We start from the raw sequence: 21783 nt of genomic DNA, 5'->3' as shown, positions 1-21783 counted from the left end.
GGGAATTAGTCGTGCTGGGAATCTTTGAAAAGGTAGATTGCTCAGGTCTAGGTTGAGCGTCTAAGAATGACTTCCAGGAACCTTGGAACAACCCATCATGGGAGCCACTACTTCAACCAGTCAGGAAAGTGGCAATTTGTGGTTGTCTGTGAAATGGTGGCAAGAATATACCACGTGACTGTGATCAAGAGGACCACATGGCTGCTGCTGTTGCCATCTTGACAGTATACACTGTCTGGCCAGTGCTGTGACACTTTTCCTTGATGCCTGTGAACTAGCGACTAGACTCTAGATGCTGAATCTGGCCCCTGCTACATCTGCCAGTCTGTAAAATAATTAGGACATGATTAATTTTGGGTATTGGTGACCTTTGTCTTTAGCATAATTTATTTAATTATAATTTTATACAATTTAATTGTTAATAATGGCTGTGTTTGACAACTGACTCAAAAATTCCTAAAAATTTAGTAATTGTTCTTGCAAAAGGGTGTAGTAAACTCCAGTTCATTATTGCAGAGCCTCTCAGCTGAGGCTTCTACCCCTAATTGGAAATTCTCTCCTTTTTGTCTTAGTTCAGAGCTGGAAGAGTAGACGCTGACATGTCCATGACCTTGTTTACAAGCTGAAAACAGCTAAAAGCCATGAGCTGGTGAACTCTGCTTCATGTCTGTCTTCCTTGTCTTGTGTCCAGCATCATAATAGTGGAATTGAATTTGCACCAGGCTACTACCATGAAGGAGTCTGAAAGACAGCTTTTAGTTTTCTAACTTGTGCTTCTCAGGAAGGCATCCCGTAAGGAGGTGTTTGCTGAGTGCCAGCTGACCCTTCCCCACACACTCGTCTTATACATAATTTTGTTGTCACAGCTTCACCCTTTTTTAACAACGTCTTGTCACTTCTGCTAGGAGCTTTCCTCTTTGAAATGGCCTGCAGTTGTAACAATGATGGGGGCAGTGGATTTTTAACATCTACAGTGACCTTTGTACTAGGTCAGCTTGTATTTGACCTACCTACCATATCTGCTGCCAAGCCATCTATGTTTTATATCATTTGATCCCAACCTACCCTGCAAACCACAGGCATCTGGGGCTGGCAGGGCCACCCCGGCCAAAGGAAGCAGTTTACAGGCTGCTCAGCCACCTGGGATTTCCTGTGTCTTAAAAGGATGAGTATGGACCATAGGATTCTTTGGGGGGGTGGGGAGGTCTGAATTAAGATAGAAAAGAAGGATTTTCCAATTGGAGTAGGAGCTTGAGCTGAGAAGTTTTACAGTGATGCATGGGTGTTGACTATACATTCCATACATTTTCATTGTTCAGGAATTGATCAAAGGGTACAAAGTTTCAGAAAGACCAGGGGAACAGATTTTGACATCTATTGCATAGCTGGGTCAAAATAACAGGATAAATTTCAAATGTCTCCCCATAAAAATGATAGGAAAGCAAGGTAATGATATGTTAATGAAATTGATTTAATCATTCCACATTTTTTACATATATCAAAACATCACATTATCACTGAAGTGGAGATGGGAAGATCAAAGTTCTATGTCAGCCCAACAAACATGTGAGACCCTACCTCAAAAAAACAAATGGCCTGGTAGTACACATCTGTAATCCCAGCTACGTGGGAAGCAGAGGTAGGATTATAGCCCAAGCCAAGGCCATCTGGGGCGAAAGCTAGAGACCCTATTTAAAGAACAACCTAAAAGCAAAATGACTGGGGGTGTGACTCAAGTGGTAGTTCTTACCCAGCAAGCAGGAGGTCCTAAGTTCAAACCCTGATACTACCAATAAAACCCATTGTACCCCATAAATATATACAGTTATGATTTGCAATCATATTAATATAATAGTAATAGTAAGTAAACTCCCAACGCAATAGATCAGCTATTCTGGACAAAACTGAACTGATTAAGTGGTTTTTCTTTTATTTTTTTTCTTGTGGTGCTGGGAATTGAACCTAGGACCTCTTATGTGCTAAGCATGTGTTCTAACACTGAGCTACATTCTCAGCCAGGTTTTTCTTTTTTTGAAAAAAAAAATTAGGAATCTTAGAAGTCAGTTGTGAAACAAGTATTAAGAATTAGGTTGTATACAATTATAATGAGATAAAACCAAAGGTAACAAATACTGAAATTTGTTTTTTCATTACTTTACTGCATCTTATGCATCATACTGTGTGTGCTCTTGCCTGTCTTTGGGTCTGTTACTTCTGTAGTAGAAAGACTATATGATGGTATAGCTATACTTCCCTTCCTGCTGGTTTCACTCTTGGCACAGGTGGCTCTGGCAGCCATTAGCTTTCACCAAACGCACCACTGATTGTGGGGGTAGGGAGGGAGAGTCAGGTAGAAAGACTGTGTGCAAACTAAAATTACAGAAGAGGTGACATGTAAGCAGAAAAAGCTGATGCCTGGTGTAGAGTCCAGCAGTATTAATAGCAGAGCATTGGAGAGGACGCGCCACTGACTCTTTCCCAAAATTCAGAATCATTCACAGTCATCCTACAGTTCTAATTTCCAAGAGATTCAGCCCTATTTTATTCTGTTTTTAGAATTACACAAAATTGTGGCTTTCTGTTACCAATTTTAATAGAACGTTCTGCAACTTTCTTTAGTTGATTTGTCTATGCTTTTGTGCCTTCCTCTCATGAAGAAGAGGGAGTATGTTTGGGTTCACATTTTGTGGGATAGGGATGTAGGTGATGGAGCTACAGCGTGAGGAAGAAGTGTGATCCTGTTCATGAGACTCCTGGGGGAGGACTTTGTAGTTTCTGAGTATGTAGTCCAAACACATTTTAAGCTAGAGTAGCATAGAAGTCTCTAGGAGAAGCCTCTTATAAATATATATTTTTATTCTTTGTTATTTTCATCCATAAGTATCACATAGATGATTGTAGCTGCTTGTACAGAGCAGCTTTTTATTGTGCAGATGCCATAAGCCTCAAAGGCTAGAAGAGTGTCAGAGTGTGTGGGGATACATCTCTTCAACTGTGGGAACTCCTGAGGTGTAGACTGTAGATCTGACTGTCTGTGTCTGGAGCTCACAGCCTGAACCTGTCTGTAGCCTGTGATCAGCTGCTCTCTCACTCTCTCTGCTCATCTCTCGGGTTTTGTTTTCTCTTTACTCTGATTGTTTCTCCCACGCTTCTCTGCTTTCCACAGAAAAAAACCTGACTTGGTATTGATTTTTGCCAACCAATCACAGTGTTCCTTAGCTTCTCCCTTGTGGACTGTCAATCTCTGGCCTATGGTGTAAATCTAGAGTGGTGTTCTCTTTCCTGTATATTTGTCCTGGAGGTCTTTACCTCCCACAGCATGTGCATATATATTTTTATTTATTTCTGGATTTAGGAATATTTCAGAAGCCTGGTCTTTTTTATTTGGTATCCTTGTTATAGAGGTTCAAACAAGACTGTATTTATTAAATCAAATCCCTCTTTTTCAGAGTGTGGGGCTTGGTGGTATACATATGTAATCCCAGCATTCAGGAGGCTGAGGTTGCAGGATCTGTTCAAGGTCACCCTGGGCTATGTAAGACTCTGTCTCAAAAAAATAAAAAAAAGTGGTGATTGGATGATTGGAAGGGGACCTTTGAAAAACCAATAGATAACCTCTGAGGATAATTTCTAAGTGAAAGTGAAAAAGTGCCTCATTGTGGCACATGAACCCATTGTTAAAATGTTACTGTGTGTGAGTTTCATTAGCACTTACCATGTTTAAATTGTTTAAATTGAACAGTCAGGGAGGGCTTCCCGCCCCCCCCCCCCCACGAGGAAGGGGACAAGTAAACTGTGAATTGGATAACTAGAAGAAAGGAGTCTGCCTTGTGATCTTTGCCAGGCAGAGGGGATTGTAAAACAGAAAAGTCTCAGTTTCAGAACCTAGTATGTTATACGAGCAGAACCAGCAGTGTGACTGACAGCTGGTAATAAGGAGGTAAATGTCTGGAAGAGATGGAACCAGTAGGCAGGGATCGGTAGGTGTCTGTGAACCACAGTAAGTAGTTTTTTTTTTTGTAGTGCTGGGGATCCAACTCAGGGCCTCTACACATGTTAAGCAAGCACTCTACCATTGAGCCTCACCTACTTCCTGATTTTATTTACTCTTAATGTCCCTAAAAGTGTAAAGTTGGAGAATAATTGGTACACGTTTCAAAAAGTTATTGTGATTTGGAAGTGGAGCAAGAATGGAAGAAGGGAGACCTTTTAGATCAGGTGAAAATTAATGATGGCTGACATTACTAGTGAGAATAGTAGCAGTGAAATAAAGTGATTGCTAGATTTGAAATTAAGTTTTGCAAGAGGAGCTGACAGGCCTCGCTGATTGTTGTAGGAAAGGAAGGAGAGGACTTGAGGATAATGTGTAGATTTTTGCTTTGAACAACTGGGTGGGTGGTGGTACCTTTCTGGGAGTAGGAGAGACTGGAGGCCAGGTAGAGTGAGCAGATTTTTATTTTTTGTGATGGTGGAGGTACATTCACTAAAGATTATTTTTATAGCTTTTTACTTTACTTGCTTAATACAGTCCTCTACTCATCCATTAGTCTTTTATGCATCACAGAATAAATTGCAGTTGTCAATACATTTTCCCATGGAAAGCTTTTAAGTGCCTTTTTTTTGTTTTGTTTTTTCTCATTTTACGGATGAAAAAACTAAGGCTTGGAGAAAACTGCTCAAGATCATGAGCCAGTAGTTACCTGGGAAAGCATGCAGGTTATCACTAGTATAGAACTCTAATTTGATTATATTTAACGTAAAATTAAAAATAAAAGTAAATTTTGGAAACACATTTTGCTATCAACTGCTTTTTAAAAAAATAAAATGGGGATTGGGGTAAGATGGCGGGCTCGCGGTATGAAAATCAGTGTGCTTAGAAGCAGATTTTAAAGGCAGTTTCTCTTCACAATATCTTTTTCATTCCACCTAATAAAGCATCTTGATACAACATGGCAGCAGCAGTAAAATGGGTGATATCAAAGAGAACTATCTTGAAGCATTTCTTTCCATACCAAAACGGAGCTTTATCTTGCATTTGTCATAAGTCTATGTATTCTTCTCTTCCAGATGACTATAATTGCAAAGTAGAGCTGGCTTTGACATCTGATGGCAGGACAATAGTATGCTATCACCCTTCTGTGGACATCCCATATGAACACACAAAACCTACCCCTCGACCAGGTCCTGTGCATAATAATAAAGAAACACATGATCAAGTGCTGAAAACCAAATTAGAAGAAACAGGTGAACACCTTGAACAAGGACCCATAATAGAACAACTTAGCAAAATGTTCTTTACCACTAAGCATTGCTGGTATCCTCGTGGACAGTATCACAGACGTCGTAAGAAACTGAACCCTCCAAAAGACAGATGACACTGAGGTCTCTGGAGGATCAAAGAGAAATATAATCCTGTGCCACATTTGGCATTGAGAAAATGTGGTCTGGTGTATTTACTAATATGTTATATAGTAAAATAATAAAAAATGCCTTTTCATAGAAAAAAAATAAAATGAATAAATCTTTATTCACCTAAATATTTTCTCCACTGAAAATATTAAAAATTCCTCATGTAGAACCTTATAAAAAACTGTAAGAAATAGTTTCATTTTATGTCAGTCTCCCATTTTTACCATATTACTGTATGTGAGGGTTGTGCTAAGCCCTGGAAATACAAGCCCTAATTCATCAAATGCTTGCCATCAAGTATGAGCCAGACAGTAAAAGTTAGGAGCAGCACTGTTCAAATATCTGGTCCTGCTTTTTTTTTTTTTTGTTATGACTAAAATCTCATGGATCCAAATTTCAAAGACAAAAAGGCAAAAGATGTAATACTCATGTTGTATATGATTGGATTACAAAGTTAGCATCAACACTTAGAACTTGCTGGAAAGTACTTTACAATGTTGTAGAGTTGAGAACATTTCAGTTATTTGGTTCAGAAAAGTAGCTTGGGATTCTTCCAAGTACTAATCCCCTTGGCAAGGCCTTTGGAGTTGAGTTGCAAATGTTCCTTGTATGCCTACTATGCACTAAGCCTCAGGTAAGCTCAGAGATAGATAATAAAGGGAATTGTTTAAGTTCCATATTTTCAAGGAATTCAGCTTTCAACTTCTGTTCCAATTTTTAAAAAATTCTCATCATCTTTTGCCATATGTTTGTTTAAAAATGTAATAAAAACTGAAGTTCAAAAAGGCAGAAAAGCTTATTTAATCTAGGCAAAACTCCAGCCTTGGCGGTAAAATCATACACATATAACATAGGCTGCAGAATTCAGTCAATCCAGTAGTATGAAGGGCAAACAGATTTTTCATTTGTGTTGTGTGAGCACCTTATTTTCTAAGGAGTGAAAACATGCTTTTTTTTTCTTTCTCTCTGATAGAATTAACTATCTAGGTTATCAGTTGTCAGTATCAAGCCTGGAAGTTAATGCTGATTACAGTTGGTTCAAAAATGAGACATGTTTGTCTTTAAAAATCAAACTAATTGTCTTTGTTGATATTATTTTATGCTTTCTGGGAAAACATTTGTATTACCTTCTGAGAATTTGGATTTTAAGGAAGTGAATCCAATAGTGCTTTTGCCTTGCTGTGCTTAGTCCCTAACATTTGATACCACCAGATCAGCTGTTGCACTTCTCATTAGAAGCATTCACCATATCACTTTGTTATAGCCAATATTTTGTTTGACATTTTCAAAATCCAGTCCTAAATTTACTTTCTTCAGAGCTTTTTCTGAGATTAACCTATTAAAATTTTTATTTCTATAAACAGTTTACAACCCCAGGATACTTAAGTAGTTCTATACATGGCCATTAAACATTATTAATTATGTAGAAGGCTGTGATGATTAAAATTGGCTTATTATCAATCCCAAATAAAACTTTTCACATTATATCAATAAGTACTGTCTATACTGGAAGGCAATTCCATGCCTTTGACTGAAGAGAAAAATCTTGGTTGGAAGGAAGGCTCAAGAGGAATATATGTGAACGAAAAATATTGGGGCAGGGGGATCTGTTTTTTGGGTTTCTTTCCTTTCTTTTTCTTTCTTTTGTTTTCAGATGATCCTCCCAAATTTGATGGGGAAAAGAAAAATGATTGGATTTAGTTCCTTCTTAGTACAAATTAGAGGGGGAGGAGACTATAAAATAGATGTCCATTTGAATTTATTTGGGATATATGTTTGAACTAGGAGTTGACTTTTTAAAACATGTTTTTAGAAACATAACACAAATACAAATGACTTTACTGAGATGGATTAAAACAAAATTACTTGTACTTTTTTTTTTTAAATTAGTATTTGGAAACAAAGTCTAGTAAGGGAGATGTGACATTCTTACAAAGTTTTCTGGAAATTGAATATGTAGGTAGTTTTATAAAGCCTGAAATTGTCACGTGAATTTTTTGACTTCTCTGATTTCCCACTGTGAAATAGTCCTGGAAATTTTTTCCATTCCTTTCCTTAATTCTAGGAAGCTGGCTAGTTTGGTCAGAATTAAGTAGGATACCTGGGATAGGATACCTGGGATAAGACTTAAGCTACAATATCACTGGCACTAGAGAGAGGTAGGGCTTAGGGTTAGACTTCATGATATTGTAAAATGAAATTAACATTTGATATTGTAAAGTAAAATTAACATTTGGTGCCTCTCAGTTTTTGTTTTTGATTTTTTCATTTTATCCCATCCTCATATATACTTCTTGGTACTATTTTTCTCTGTCCTCTGTCTCCTGGCTGTTTAGGCTCACACCTTCTTCCTGACTGGCATTCCTTATTACTTGGCCTTTTCCCATTATATAATAGGTAGGTGTCAGGAGAGTTATCTGATTAACCTAATCTGTACCTAAACTTATGTGAGGAATTACCACTGTTAAATGTCTTTAGGACATTTTCCTCTTAACCTCCTGTATGACCCAAAATACCAGAATCTTGAGTGATGTGATAGGACTTTTTGTTCAGATTCTACCATTAAGTTTATGCTGCCTGGTATAAACTTATTCTGGAAAAAAGCAAGGAAAGTCATTGGTTCCTGGTCCCTCTTCTATCACCACGATTCCTCAGGCAGTTCCTCTTTCTTGTTTGGAGAGGGGGGGTGTGTTAACCTTTCTTCATCTCTAACTTGCTTTTGTCTTACCAGATTCTTTTTGTAACAGTATTGTGTTTTGTTGTTCAAAATAAATTGAGTGTCCTATATTTTGAGATTCTTTGTTAGGAGTGAGATCTAAGCTTCATTTTTTCTGAGTAACAATTCTTTTGAGAGTTTTGGAAAACTTCTCATATTATAAGGATACCTAGAGTCTGGGTTTTGGTTATAGATCCTAAGTTTAAATCCCTGCCCTTTCAAACTCTGTATTTCAGTATTCCATAAAGTATAAGAAATCAGGACAGAAATGAATACTAATTGTTTACTATTGAGAAGCAATCATAATAATTACTTTCCTTTTTATTTTACTGTTTTAAATTATTTTGTCTATGACATTCCTAGACATGTGAACACATGGTCAAAAACATGAACTTTTTGGGAGATCCTATTGTATCTTTTTGACTATGCAACCCATACACTTTCACCATTTTATATTACCTCAGGATCTTTGGGGCTTTATTTTCTTTTATAGATAATAATTAGATCTTTTAGCCAAAAAGAGATTCTTTCCTCTTTTAGTTCCAAAATCCATCCATTATTTTGGATTACTGCAAAATTGCTAGCTGTACTGGAAAATGCCAGCCATCACCTCATAGCAAAAATTGTCATGTTGATAAACGTTCATGATATATCAGGTTTTAGCCCAGTCTAAGTGGTTAAATGGCTCAGTGAGGATGCCTAGCACCTACTGGTGATTGACTGCACTTTGTCTTCTACCCCTAAAATATTTTGCTGTGACTAACTGCTTTGATCGACTTAGGATAAGGTCCTTTTATTCTGAGTGTAAATATCTCCAATTTGGATGTCTGGAACTTAACTCATCACCTTCCAGTTTTTGCCATCCTGTAGACAGCCAGATGGGCCTGGTGTAAAAGCAGAAATGACCTTGGCTATCCAATTGGAACTGCTGGTATTTCCATTCAAAAAGTTGAATCAGCCTTTGAGTCAGTAAGTAAACCAAAACCAAATACCAAACCTGGGGTAAACTACCAGTAAATTAACAAAGTATTTAAAAGTACCAACTTGATAAATGGAAAACACTGATATATTACTTATTCTCAGCAACTTAATCTTTTTGTTAAGTGATGGTATTTCAATATTAAAGCTGAGCTACTGGGCTGGAGGCATGGCTCAGATGGTAGAGCACCTGCCTAGCAAGCAGGAGGTCCTGAGATCAATCCCCAGTGCTGCCTCCCTCCCCTCAAAAAAGACTTCAAGCTGAGCTATTTGGCCATACAGACTTTAATGTAATGGAAAGCATTAGGTTTTTAAATTGGTGCTTACATAATCCTCCACATCAGTATCTAAAAAATGCCTTATTTTTAAATTACTGTTTTAAAGTCATATCTTTTCTCTATTCTGCTAGTATAACTAGGCATCTCTATTAAGTCGTTTGTCAGAAGACTAATAGCAGCAGGTTTTCATAGGTATCTGGTATATTGGGAATTACTGCTACCAGTTACTTCCCAGATAATCCGTTTCAACCATCAAGCTAGTGCAGTGATACATTTTAAGTCACCCTGATTCCTGGAACTCTGCTGAACTAAATGAATGATGAATTTTGTCAGAAATTAAACAAAGCTCACCTCTTTGAAAGGAATTGATTTCCTCTTTCAGTCTTGAGCAAAAATTGATTTTTAAGGAATGTTGAATTTATTTTATTCACTACTGTGTAAAAAAATAGCTGTATTTACCATTTAAATGGTGAGGCAAAGGAAGACCAACCATTGTAAATAATCAATCAGGAAGTGATAGGAAAAAAGGGGAAGCTATTCATTCTCAGCCTTCCAGAATAACTCATTAGACGGTGGTAGGTGTCCCATCAGGTATGGGAAGTAATTCATACAGTGGTATGAACTGATTCATTTCAACCCAAGCTACTAAAAGCAGATTGAAATAGATGATGCTTACATGAAAGTCACTGCTAGAGGCTATAATTAAGACCTTAGTGTTTCCTTCATACTTCTAACACTAATTCCAATCTAATTTCAATTGTTACATGTAATTTGGTAATTTATTACTAAAATTTACACAATATTTGTATAGTACTAAACCAAATACTGAGAATCAAAATCTTTGCATTTTTAGAAAACAGAGCAATGTCTAATCTAAGATCCTCTTCCTTGTACCTTTTTTTTTTTGGCATTGTGGAAATGGAACCCAGTGCATGCTAGGCAAGCTCTGTTACTGAGCTACATCCCCAGCTGCCTGCAGTGTTTTTAGTATAGTTCTGAATGTTTTGCCAGTAGTCTTTTTAGTAACATAATTAATGCTAATAACCAAAGTAAGCAAGTGTAATTCAGTCTTTCTGACAAATGTTCATTAAGATTTAAAAGTATTGTGAACATTTTTGAATTATCCATGCCATGTTCTCCAGGTTGAATATCATTAACAGAAATTTGTGGGTGAATTTCATAACCATCTCTTATTCTACCCCCTAAGTACCCACACTGGGTGGGATACCTACCACTGTCTGATGGGTTGTTTGGGGAGGCTGGCATACATCATCAGTAGCTGAGGATCAATAGTTTCCCCTTGTTTCCTGACTATCTCTTTGTGCCTAGATTACTTGACTTTCTCTTCTGTTTGGCCCTTGCACCACCACATCCTGTACTCCATCCAGGCCCTGAGTTATTCTCCCTGAGCATCACTTTGTAATCATGTAATCTCTGATTAAGAAATCCTGATGATTTCTCCTGTTGCCCTCTAAAATCCTCAGCTTATCATGTAAGTCTTACACGTGTGGACCTAGCCTATTCTTCCTGCCTTACCTCCAGTTAGCACCCCATATACCAGTGAAATCGGTCCATTCCTTACTCCAGAATAGGCCTTGGCCTTCTTTTTAAGTTTTAAAACTTTTGACCTGTTATATCCTTACCCTCTCTCCCAGTATCTTCTGCTTTTTTAGTTTTAAAGTCAGTTCATTTCAGTTAGCTAGATAAGGTTATGTATATACAGGTATTAGGCCTGAGTATGAAGAATTTGAAAGCTAGTCATAGACATTTGCATTTTATCCTAAAGCTAGTGAGAATAGGCAAATGTTTTTGAGCAGGGGTATAGCTTAATGACTAAACAAAGACATGATTGGTCTGACACTGATGTGTAGGACAGATGAGAGTGGCGGAGATTAGCATGGAAACCTTTAAGGGAAGAGTGAGATTTCCCAGGATAGGTGAACAGGTGCCTGTGGGGAGGAAGAGGTAGAAGTAGCAGCAATCAGAGCTAACAAATCTTGACATACAGGTGATGACAGAAGAAGAGAGGTTCTGAAGGACAGCTTGTGTAAGAAGACAAATGACTTAGATTTTAAATGCGCTGATTCAGTTAAACAATGATAGGCTATGAATTTGGACTTTAGGTTAAGATACTGAGCCTCAGCATTGAGACTCATTTCTTGAATTCAGGGTGAAATACTTAGAGTTCCATTCAAATAAAAATCATAAAACTACATACTTATTAAGAAAGTATAGTTTCTGGGGGAGCGGTTATAAATGGATAATAAATGTGGAATTGCCATATAATTTGTTTTTAATATAACATGAACTATTGAGTCATTTTTGACTAATTGCTTTTGAATTTGGCAATTAGTAAGTCATAGCGACCTTTCTTCCTAAATGTCAGATTTTTTTGACGTGTGATTACATACAGTAAAATCCACCCATTTTAGCTGTACACCTCTATTGGTTTTGGTGAGTGTGCAGAACCATGTAATTACTCTTACAATGGGAACAGACCATTTCCATCACCCATAAAGTGCCCTGGTGCCTTTTTTATAGATGGGTAAAGTTTCAAGAATGCAATTTCGCCTTGCAGTGTATTTCATCAAATGTTTTTTTCAGTTTCAAATAATCAAATTATTACTCAAAGTAGAATCTTAGAGTACAGCCAAGTCTTAAATTGGGGATCACATTTATTGATTTCTGATAGTTACGTTTGAGTCCCTTGTATTTAACTGAGTAATTTAAGAAAAGAACTTTATGTATGTGTTTGCTTCTACTTTTCTATTTCCTGCTCCCCAGCCCATCTTCATTTGATTTCCTTCTCAAAGTCAGTTTCTTTTCATAATCAGAGTTGCTATGTACTCTTCGCCTGTAGTTTACTTTCCCCATTCATGCCATTTTTCATACTCCTGTGACTGAGAGTAGTGCCTGTGCCCTTTCATCTGGAGCCTCACTGAGGTTGTTCATTGTCTGATCAGTATTGTATCCATACCATCCAACTCAGTGACTGGCTTACTGTGTCCTTAAGTATTTTCTGAATGTTTTCCTTGTCATCAGTCTCAAATACTCCAGGATAATACCAGGCTCATTAATTCTACTACCTGAAGTAAGAAAAACCATTTACCAAGTTTTGCAAGTTCGTTCTTTGTCACACATTTTATGTCCCAGTCCATCAATGCTCACTTCTATTTCCTGTCCACGACTTTGTTGGCTTTTTCCACTCAGACCTAAATTCCTCTCAATTTTTTGTTTTTCCCTTCCCACTTCTATAATGCTGCCAATTCAGTCTTAACATGAGTTGTTCTCTTTTCCAGAAAGTTCTGTGGTTCCCTGCTGCTTATTACTGAAGAGGTAGACTTATTTGTCTATCATTCAAGGCTTTTAGACTCTATTTTCAAAACTTGGGTGTCTGATCCATGTAATGTACTGTGATAGATGGTGTGTTAGGCTCTGTAACTTGTTCCCTCAACCCACTTTTCCTCTTATTTTTTTTTTTTTACTTTGATACTTAAAATTCTCCTCAATGTCTGATTTGGCTGCTTTTCTTTGAATGTGCCTTTTGCTTGCCTGCTTTAACTTGTGCTATTTTGCTAATTTGGTCTGGTTTTGTTTTCCTTTTTTTTTTGAGACAGGTTCTTAGCCCAGTCTGGCTGAGAACTTGAGATCCTCCTGCTTCAGCTTCCTGAGTGCTGGGATTACAGACGTACCCCACCCCACCTGGCACTGTTTTTCATTTCTTTCTATGTCTTACCTAAGTCAAGTTCCACCTTCATCCTCTTTGAGAATACTACTTGGCGCACTCTCTCTTTTGACCTTGTTTAGGAGGCTTAACTACCTTTGCTGTTCACGTGCTATATTGCCTTGTATATTACTCATCTTTTCCTCTTATTTATACATATGACCTCTCTTCTGTGAGCTTTAAAGCAGTTAAGGTTGGGGATCATTTTCCATACACACTTGCATTGCCTCCTGTCTCAATGTAGCGCTTGTGCTCTGTGATCCTCAGTGGGCCTCTACTTGATCAGAATATGAAGAGATCTGCTTGCATTTATGCAAAGAAGGTTAATGAAGGACTATTATAGTGAACCATGCTAGTCAATAAAATTCTGAAGTATAATGACCAGTGAGTGCACTGACCTTCAGCATCCATGATGGAATTAGTTTTTCTTAATCTTAAAGAAAAGCTTTCAAGATTTTACTATGAATTACACCACAGAAACAATGTATATTACAGTGCATTTGGCAAATTTTTTTTTTCATTTTTCTTTTATTATTCATATGTGCATACAAGGCTTGGTTCATTTCTCCCCCCTGCCCCCACCCCCTCCCTTACCACCCACTCCGCCCCCTCCCTCCCCCCCCAATACCCAGCAGAAACTATTTTGCCCTTATTTCTAATTTTGTTGTAGAGAGAGTATAAGCAATAATAGGAAGGAACAAGGGTTTTTGCTGGTTGAGATAAGGATAGCTATACGGGGCATTGACTCACATTGATTTCCTGTGCGTGGGTGTTACCTTCTAGGTTAATTCTTTTTGATCTAACCTTTTCTCTAGTACCTGTTCCCCTTTTCCTATTGGCCTCAGTTGCTTTAAGGTATCTGCTTTAGTTTCTCTGCGTTAAGGGCAACAAATGCTAGCTAGTTTTTTAGGTGTCTTACCTATCCTTACCCTTTCCTTGTGTGCTCTCGCTTTTATCATGTGCTCATAGTCCAATCCCCTTGTTGTGTTTTTGGCAAACTTTTTTTTACTGCATCTTTATTTTGCTGGGAGAAACTCATGTTGGCGGATAAAGCTATTATATAACCATTGAATTATTTTGTGAAAACATTTGGCTTATTTAATGCTGTACTTTGTTTAATTGATTTTTGTAATAAATTCTACAATTCACATGATATTTCAAAGTAAATATAGAGTTTAGGAAGCTTCAGTCCTATACGTAATGTAGGTAACTTTGGTCTTCAATTTCCACAGCAGTTTTATTATTCAGAGAGCCGCATGATTGCAAGTCTCAATTGAGAAGTCATTTATATAATCTCCATTCTCTTTTCTTAAATCTTTATAGATGGGAGGAACTTGAGTACCCAAAAGGCTAAATTATAATATTATTTCCTAGCTTGGAGTAGTGGATGGATCAGGCCTTTGCATCTTTTAGCAAATTAGAACTATTCATCGTTTGGAACAATGTTTCATTGCAACTTAATCTTCATTTATTGAGCAGCTACTCTGGGAATGTGCTCCATAAGTGCAAGTGGACCAAATGGACAGGGCTTTTCATGTTATTGCTGGAGAGAAAGTCTAAGAAATTAATTTGGACATGGGGGTGCAGTCCTAGGAGAAAGGGAAAAAGCACCAGGTTTTAGACAAAAGAAAGATTGGAGATACCCAAAGAGCAAGTCTTGAAACTCATTGACAGTGGTTGAAGAACTCTTTTATTTTGGAAAGAGAACTGTTATGTTAGTTTCCTATTGCTACTGTGACAACTTACCACAAATCTGAAGACATAAAAGATCAGATTTGTTATCTTACAGTTCTGGCGGTAAGAAGTCTAAGTGGGTATGCAGGGCTACATTCCTTCTGGAGCTCTAGGGAAGAATTAATTTTCTTGCTTTTTTAAGCTTCCAGGACCACCTGCATCCCTCAGCTCATGGTCTTTCCTCCAAGTTAAAGCAGCCATACCAGCCTCTGCTTCTGTTGTCACATCTCCTTCTCTCTGACCTTCCTACCTCCCCCTTATGGGGTAATCTCCCCACCTTAGCATCCTTAATTTAATCACACCTGCAGAGTCCCTTTTGCTGCATGAGATACAATTCTCACAGGTTCTGCAGATTACGGCAAGGGCTTCTTTGGGGGCTGTTTTTTCAACCTGCCACGATAATCACGAGAGACTTGATAACTGTCTTCAAATATTTGAAGGAAGGGCGACGTATGGAAGATGGAAAAAGGATTACACTTTTTCTGTGTGGTCCCAAGGGATAGAATTAGAACCAGTGGGTGGAAATTACAGAGAAACAGATTTGTACTCACTTTAAGAGAGAACTTTGAACAGTCAGAGCTGTGAGGACGGAGTGGGCAGTCTCAGCAGGAGCATGTCCCAGACACTGGCAGTGTTGAAGAGAGGAGGCAAGACCGCTTACTGGAATTGTAAGTGGCATCGAAGCTTTGGCTGGGCCTAGCTGAGCCTTAGACCCTTGCCAATCCTGAGACAGTGACTCTATACACAGCCCATTGCTGTTGAGATGAAACTGTACCCCCTGCCTTAAGGAATTCAACTTTGACTCAGTTAGTGGCCCTGTCATTTTATTGTCTTCTGCAACAAGCTTAGTTAAGAGAGAGAACCAGACAAAAGCTGGATATTTAGGAACTTATTGCTAAGATGTGACTGACTTCTGCTTGGTGAAGTTCTTGTGGGTTAGATCTGTTTTCACTGTTTTGTTTTTTGGAGACATGGTATCACTATGTAGACTAGGTTGGCCTCAAACTCATGATCCTCCTGCCTCTGCCTCCTCAGTGCGGAGAGGCTGAATTTAGTGTGTTGTTAATGACTCAAATTCTTTCATTCATAGAAAAAAATTCAGACTTTCTCCCCCTTTCTTAATAGAATGGATAGCGTCCCTAAAAAGTTAGATGGAAAGGTGTTTTAAAATTTAATGCTGCAGTTTTCCAGATAGGAAATTTTTTTGAAACTCAGTAGGCTGTTGTAAAAACTGTGTAGGTAAGGAATGTAGTATTGATTAGTCAATGTTGAATATTTTATGGTTTCATTTGTAAGGATCCAACTTCAGCCAATTTCAGTGGTTTCAATTGGGAAATGTAGTTCTTAATAGTTCCCTTTCAGGTAATGCTACAAAAGGATTACTGCATCTCAGGAAATCCAAGCCAAAGGTCTGTGCACGGGAGTAGCAGCTGCTGGTAGTCCATGGAGACGGTATGGGGAATCCCAAAAAAGTTTCTGTTCGTTTTAGACATTTCATAACGTATGATGTAACAGGTTTGTTTCTTCCATGGCTTTTTAGTGATTCTCTAGATGAAAACTTTTTGAGAGAGCTGACTGTATTTGCTTTGAGATGTATTTTTGCTGAAACTGAGCTATACTGAGCATTCTTCCTGGCCAGTCTGGCATAGTACAGCATGGTGGCTATTGTTAGCCTCATGTTTTTTACTTATGTATAACTTTACTAATGATATACAAAAAACTTCCCTGGTTTCTCTAGCTTCCTCCTTATATTTCAAAGCATTGCCAAGTGGTACATATGCTTACCGGTCCTGTTATGTATACCAGATGTTCAGGTTAAAAATTCTATACCACTGGGGCTGGGTGTGGTGGTGTGTATGTGTAATCCCAGCACTTGGGAGACAGAGGCAGGAAGATTATGAGTTTGAGGCCAACCTGGTCTACATAGTGAGACCTTGTCTCAAAAGACAAAACAAAACAAACAAAAACAAAACAAAGCTATACCTTTATGTTTGACAGTGAAAAGAGGTAGGTCCATCACTCTGACCAGCTGTAAATCATTAAGTAACAGCAGTGGAAAGGGCATTGGGAAGTTATTTTATCTAACCCTCTGCTTCACCCCCTAATTCGCTAGAGTAGGGCTCCTCAAAATGAAGAATCTAAAACAAGTTTTCATGAAATCTGGGCTTCATGGGTTTTAAGAACCCTATCAAGCTGCCTGCAGAATTTTTTGTGAATGTGTCTTTTTATATGCTGAGACTGTGTCAATTTTTATTATTTCATTCATGAATTGTTACTTCCCTCTTATCTTTAGTAAGTATTATGTGTCAAGTTTGTAGCAGGCACTTGGGCCTTACTCTTAATATATAATTTTTAATATAGTTGGCTCTTTGTTTTATCTACAGTCTACAGGAAATAAGCAATCTTAATATAGACAGGGATCTATTTGACTATTGAAAGATGGGTGCCATAAATCATTATTGTAGTTAGGTAGACCTCACAGAGCCTTCTCCTTTAGAAGAAGAGTCTCAGAAGTGGGCAGCATCTGCATGCTAAACCAGGTTTTTAGGGACTTATGGCCCTCTAATTCTGTATTTGAGGTGTGTTTCTGCTCTACTTTTGTCTTGGTCTCTTTTTACTGAAATGTGTATAACTTCCTTAGCTTAAAAAAAAATAACTATGTGTTTGCAGTTGACTTTCTTACTGATTGATAAATGATTTGGTAACTGAATGCTGGACTGACTGCTTCCTTAGAATTCACATTGGTTCTGGAATTTTCCCTCCTACCATTACCGCGAACTGACCAAGACTGTGGATAAATCGTGCCCAGCTCCAGTCTTTCTTTGCTCTCTTGCTGTTTGTCCTGTTTGTAAGGGAGTCAGCACGGATAGCAATTATTTTTTTGTTTATTTGTTTAATTGAAGTTTTTACTGAGATAACTGTAAATTCTTATGTAGACAGAAGAAGTAATAGAGATCCCATGTACATTTTTTCGTGATTTTCACCAATGGTAACATTTTGTAAAACCATACTACAGTGTTACAGGATAGTGACCTTGATACAATCCAGCAGTCTTATCCAGTGTTCCCAGTTTTTCTTGTACTCATTTGCATGTGTGTGTGTGTGTGTGTGTATTTAGTTCTCTTCAATTTTGTCATTTGTGTAGGTTTGTTTCTACCACCATAGACGAGATACAAAACAGTTCCATCACCAAAAAAATTCGTCCTGCTGTTGTTTTAGAGCCACACAACCTCTTTCCATCTCTCATTCTTCTTGTCACCAGCAACTGCTGATCTGTTTTCTGTTTCTATAATTTTGTCATTTCAAAATGTTATATAAATGGAATTATGCAATGTATAATGTATAATCTTTTGGAATTGGCTCTCTTTTTTTAGGATTCATCCAGGTTGTTGCATGTATCAGTTATTCTTTTCATTGAGAAGTAGTATTTTTGTTTAGCCATTCTTCTGTAGAGAGACATGTGGAGTGACTGCAGTTTTTGGCTATTATGAATAAAGCTTGTATGAACATTCACGTACAGGTTTTAATTTGAACATCAATGAAAAGGCAGTGTTGGCCTCAGGAAACGTTCTCTCTCTTCTGTTTCCTAGAAGATATTAATGGATTGTATATTATTGGTGTTAATTTTTCTTTAGATACGTGGTAAAGTTCTCCAGTGAAACCATGTAGGCCTAGAGGTTTCTTTTTTCACAATTGCTAAATTACAAATTCAGTTTTTTTAATGTTTACAGGACTATTCAGATTATCTGTTTTGTTTTGGCTGAGTGTTTTCTGAGAAATTGTCCATTTCTTCTAAATTACTGAACTTATGACTATAAGGTTCACAATTATTTTCACCTTTTTAGTGGCTGCAGGATCTGAAGTAGTAATGATATTTCTTATTTCACTCCTGATACTGATGGTTTGTGTCTTCTCCATTTTAATTTTTGTCAGTTTTCCTAAATAGAGGTTCATGAATATTAAATTTTTTTCAAAAATGATTTTTCTCTATTGGTTTTTTATTTTCAATGGCATTAATTTTGCTCTTTATTTCTTTCCTTTTGCTTATTTTGCTCTTATTTTTCTGGTTACTTTTCTTTTTCTTTCTCCTCCCTCCCTCCCAGTACTGGGGATTGAACCCAGGCCCTTGCATATACTTGTCAAGAGCTTTACCACTGAGCTACATCTCCAGCCCACTTTCTAGTTTCTTGATGTAATACCTTAGGTTATTGCTTTGAGATTTCTTCTATAAATATTTAGTAATGTAAAATTTTCTGTCATCTCTGCTTTAGCTGCATGACATATATTTTGATATACTGTTTTTTTATTTTTATTCAGTTCTATGTATTTTTAAAAGTTCCTCTGAGACTTTGTCTTTGATACATGGACTATTTATGGGTATGTTGCTTAATTTTCATACATTTAGAGATTACCTATTGTTTTTCTGTTATTGATATCTAGTTTGAGTCTATTATGGTCAAAGATCACACTATATTGTTTCAGGTTTTAAGCATTTGTTAAAGTTTGTATTGCCCATCAGGAATACAAATTTCCCCTTGGTGCTTAAAAAAAGGGCCTGTTCCACTGTTTTTGAATGGAGTGTTCCATTTATGTCAATTAGATCTGTTTATTAATTTTGTTGTTCAAATACTGTATATTTGCTGATTTTCTCTCTAACAGCTCTGTCAGTTACTGAGAAGATGTTGAAGTCCCCAACTATAATTGTAGACTTGTCTATTTCTCCTTTCAAGTCTGTTAGGTTTTGCTTCATGCATTTTGAGATTCTGTTATTTGATACATTTATGTTTAAGAGCAGTATATTTTCCTAGTAATTGATCATTTTATTATTATGTAATTTTTTTTTGTCTTTTATAATTTTCTTTGCTCTGAAGTCTACCTTATCAGATATTGATACAGTCACTAAACATTTGCATAGTATAACTTTTCATCTTTTTATTTTCAGACTACTTAATGTTGAATTTATACCAATTTCTTATAGACAGTGTATGGTTGGGTCATGTTTTTTATATGAAACTTCCAGTCTATCTTTTGATTGGTGTATTTAGAGCATTTACGCTTAAGTTAATTATTATGTTAGAACAACCTCGTGTCTGAGTGAAAGAGGACAGTTTCAGGCCTTAGGGGCCAAAGATTCTTTCCAGGTTGGACACTTGTGCAGCATCCATATTGCTGGTGCTACCCTGCCCTCTTCCATTCCCCCATGTCCCTCTGTGGGGCAGGGGAATCTTAGATCTTTGAGAGAAGGAGTTTGCTTCCCCTGGCTGCTTCTTAGTAGAGTCCTCAATTATACCCCCTTGCCTTTGGTGTCCCATTCACCTGCTGTTGTTAGAGGAATTCCTGTTCAGTCCAGGGATTAATGAGCCCTTCTGACCCATAAGACTGCCCTGCACTGGGTTGTTCCTACAGTTTTGGGATCTCAAACCAGTCTGCTGTCATCTTACCACCTTTCAGAGTTCTCTTTCGGGGTCTTTTGCATTATTTCTAGGGTTTATAGCTGCACCAGGAAAGGAAAAATGGAGAAACCAATCTGGTTACTCAGTTAAATTTATTGAAAAGACAAAGACCATCCTTTCCCCATTATACTTGCAGTATCACCTTTCTTATACATCAGGTAATATGTGTGGGACTCTTTCTGGACTCACTATACCAGGACAGTCCAATAGAAATATAATGTGAGCCATATGTGTACCTTTAAATTTTCTAATAGGCATACTTAAAAAATTAAAAAGAAATTGATGAAGTTTATTTTAATAATACATTTCAGTTCACCTAACACATATAAAAAAAAATTTTGATGCAGTCTTACTATGTAGCCCAGGCTGGCCTAGAACTTGGGATCCTCCCACCTGAGCTTCCCAAATGCTGCAATATAAACTTATTAATGAGACAGTTTACCTTCTTTTTTTTCTTTGTAGTACTATATCTGTTTTTTTTTTTTTTTTTTTTTTTTTGCAGTACTGCGGCTTGAACTCAGGGTCTACACCTTGAGCCACTCTACCAGTCCTTTTTTTGTGATGGGTTTTTTCGAGATAGAGTCTCATGAACTGTTTGCCCGGGCTGGCTTCAAACTACAATCCTCCTGATCTCTGCCTCTTGAGTCGCTAGAATTATAGGCATGAGTAACTGGCACCCGGCCTTGTAGTACTTTGTCCTTAGTATCAGGAATATACATTTGCAGCACATCTCAATTCTTGACCCGTATTTAGATTTGAAAAGATTCAGTTGTAAAAGTAGATTCACATACTTAAGTTAGTTCAAACCATAGTTAAAAGTTTTCCAGTAACTAAATCAGTGGTCAATTCTTGAACTTAAATTAAGTAAAAATTTAAAATTTAGAAATTAAGTTCCTAAATTGCACTAGCCTCATTTCAGATGCTCACAGTCACATGTGTCTGCTGGCTGCCATATTGGACTATGAAGCTCTCTTCGATCTCATTTTGTTTTATTATTCTTACCTTAGTAGCATACTTCCTTAACTACTGTAGCTTTACAGCAAATCTTGATATTTCTAGTAGCTTAAATTCTTCAACTTTATTTTTGGCTATTGCTTTAGCTATTACTAATCCTTTAAGTTTTCATGTAAATTTTAGGATCACCTTGCCAAAGTCCACTACCATTTTTTCCTCACAGTTTACTACATGTTAGCTACATGTTTGACAACAAGGAGAACAAAGAGATGCTGAGCTGTGGATGTTGGCTAGCTAGTTGGCTTATAGTTAAACAACTGGTTCTAAAACACCAACCTCACCCTTCTTGTGTTTCATTTGTTTGTATCTGTATAGAATTATAAGAAATAATATAAAATGGCATAGACTTTCCCAGATTATTCTGAATATAAATTATTCAAGCCACAGGACAGGACTTTAAAAATGGTAGTAAGAAAAAAAAAGTAAGTATATTTTCTACTTCTCAGAGAATGTAGCCTAAGAAGGTATTGGGACCAG

General features: G+C 37.3%; 1 protein-coding gene, 1 non-coding gene and 1 pseudogene across 3 annotated transcripts in view; all 3 read left to right on the top strand.

The window, feature by feature from the left end:
- The window catches only part of Magi3 (membrane associated guanylate kinase, WW and PDZ domain containing 3), a 214301-nt gene that overhangs the window by 13278 nt on the left and 179240 nt on the right, over positions 1–21783 (top strand). The gene's annotated exons all lie outside the window — the stretch shown is intronic.
- On the top strand, positions 3793–8196 carry LOC141414923 (large ribosomal subunit protein mL42 pseudogene; annotated as a pseudogene).
- Trnaa-agc (transfer RNA alanine (anticodon AGC)) lies at positions 9267–9339 on the top strand. The gene has a single exon. It is a non-coding gene; the product is annotated as a tRNA-Ala (tRNA).

Source organism: Castor canadensis, chromosome 12, assembly GCF_047511655.1.
Source record: "Castor canadensis chromosome 12, mCasCan1.hap1v2, whole genome shotgun sequence".
Lineage (NCBI taxonomy): Eukaryota > Metazoa > Chordata > Mammalia > Rodentia > Castoridae > Castor > Castor canadensis.
The sequence above is the reverse complement of the archived record's forward strand: the minus strand, read 5'-3'. Positions and strand labels throughout refer to the sequence as shown.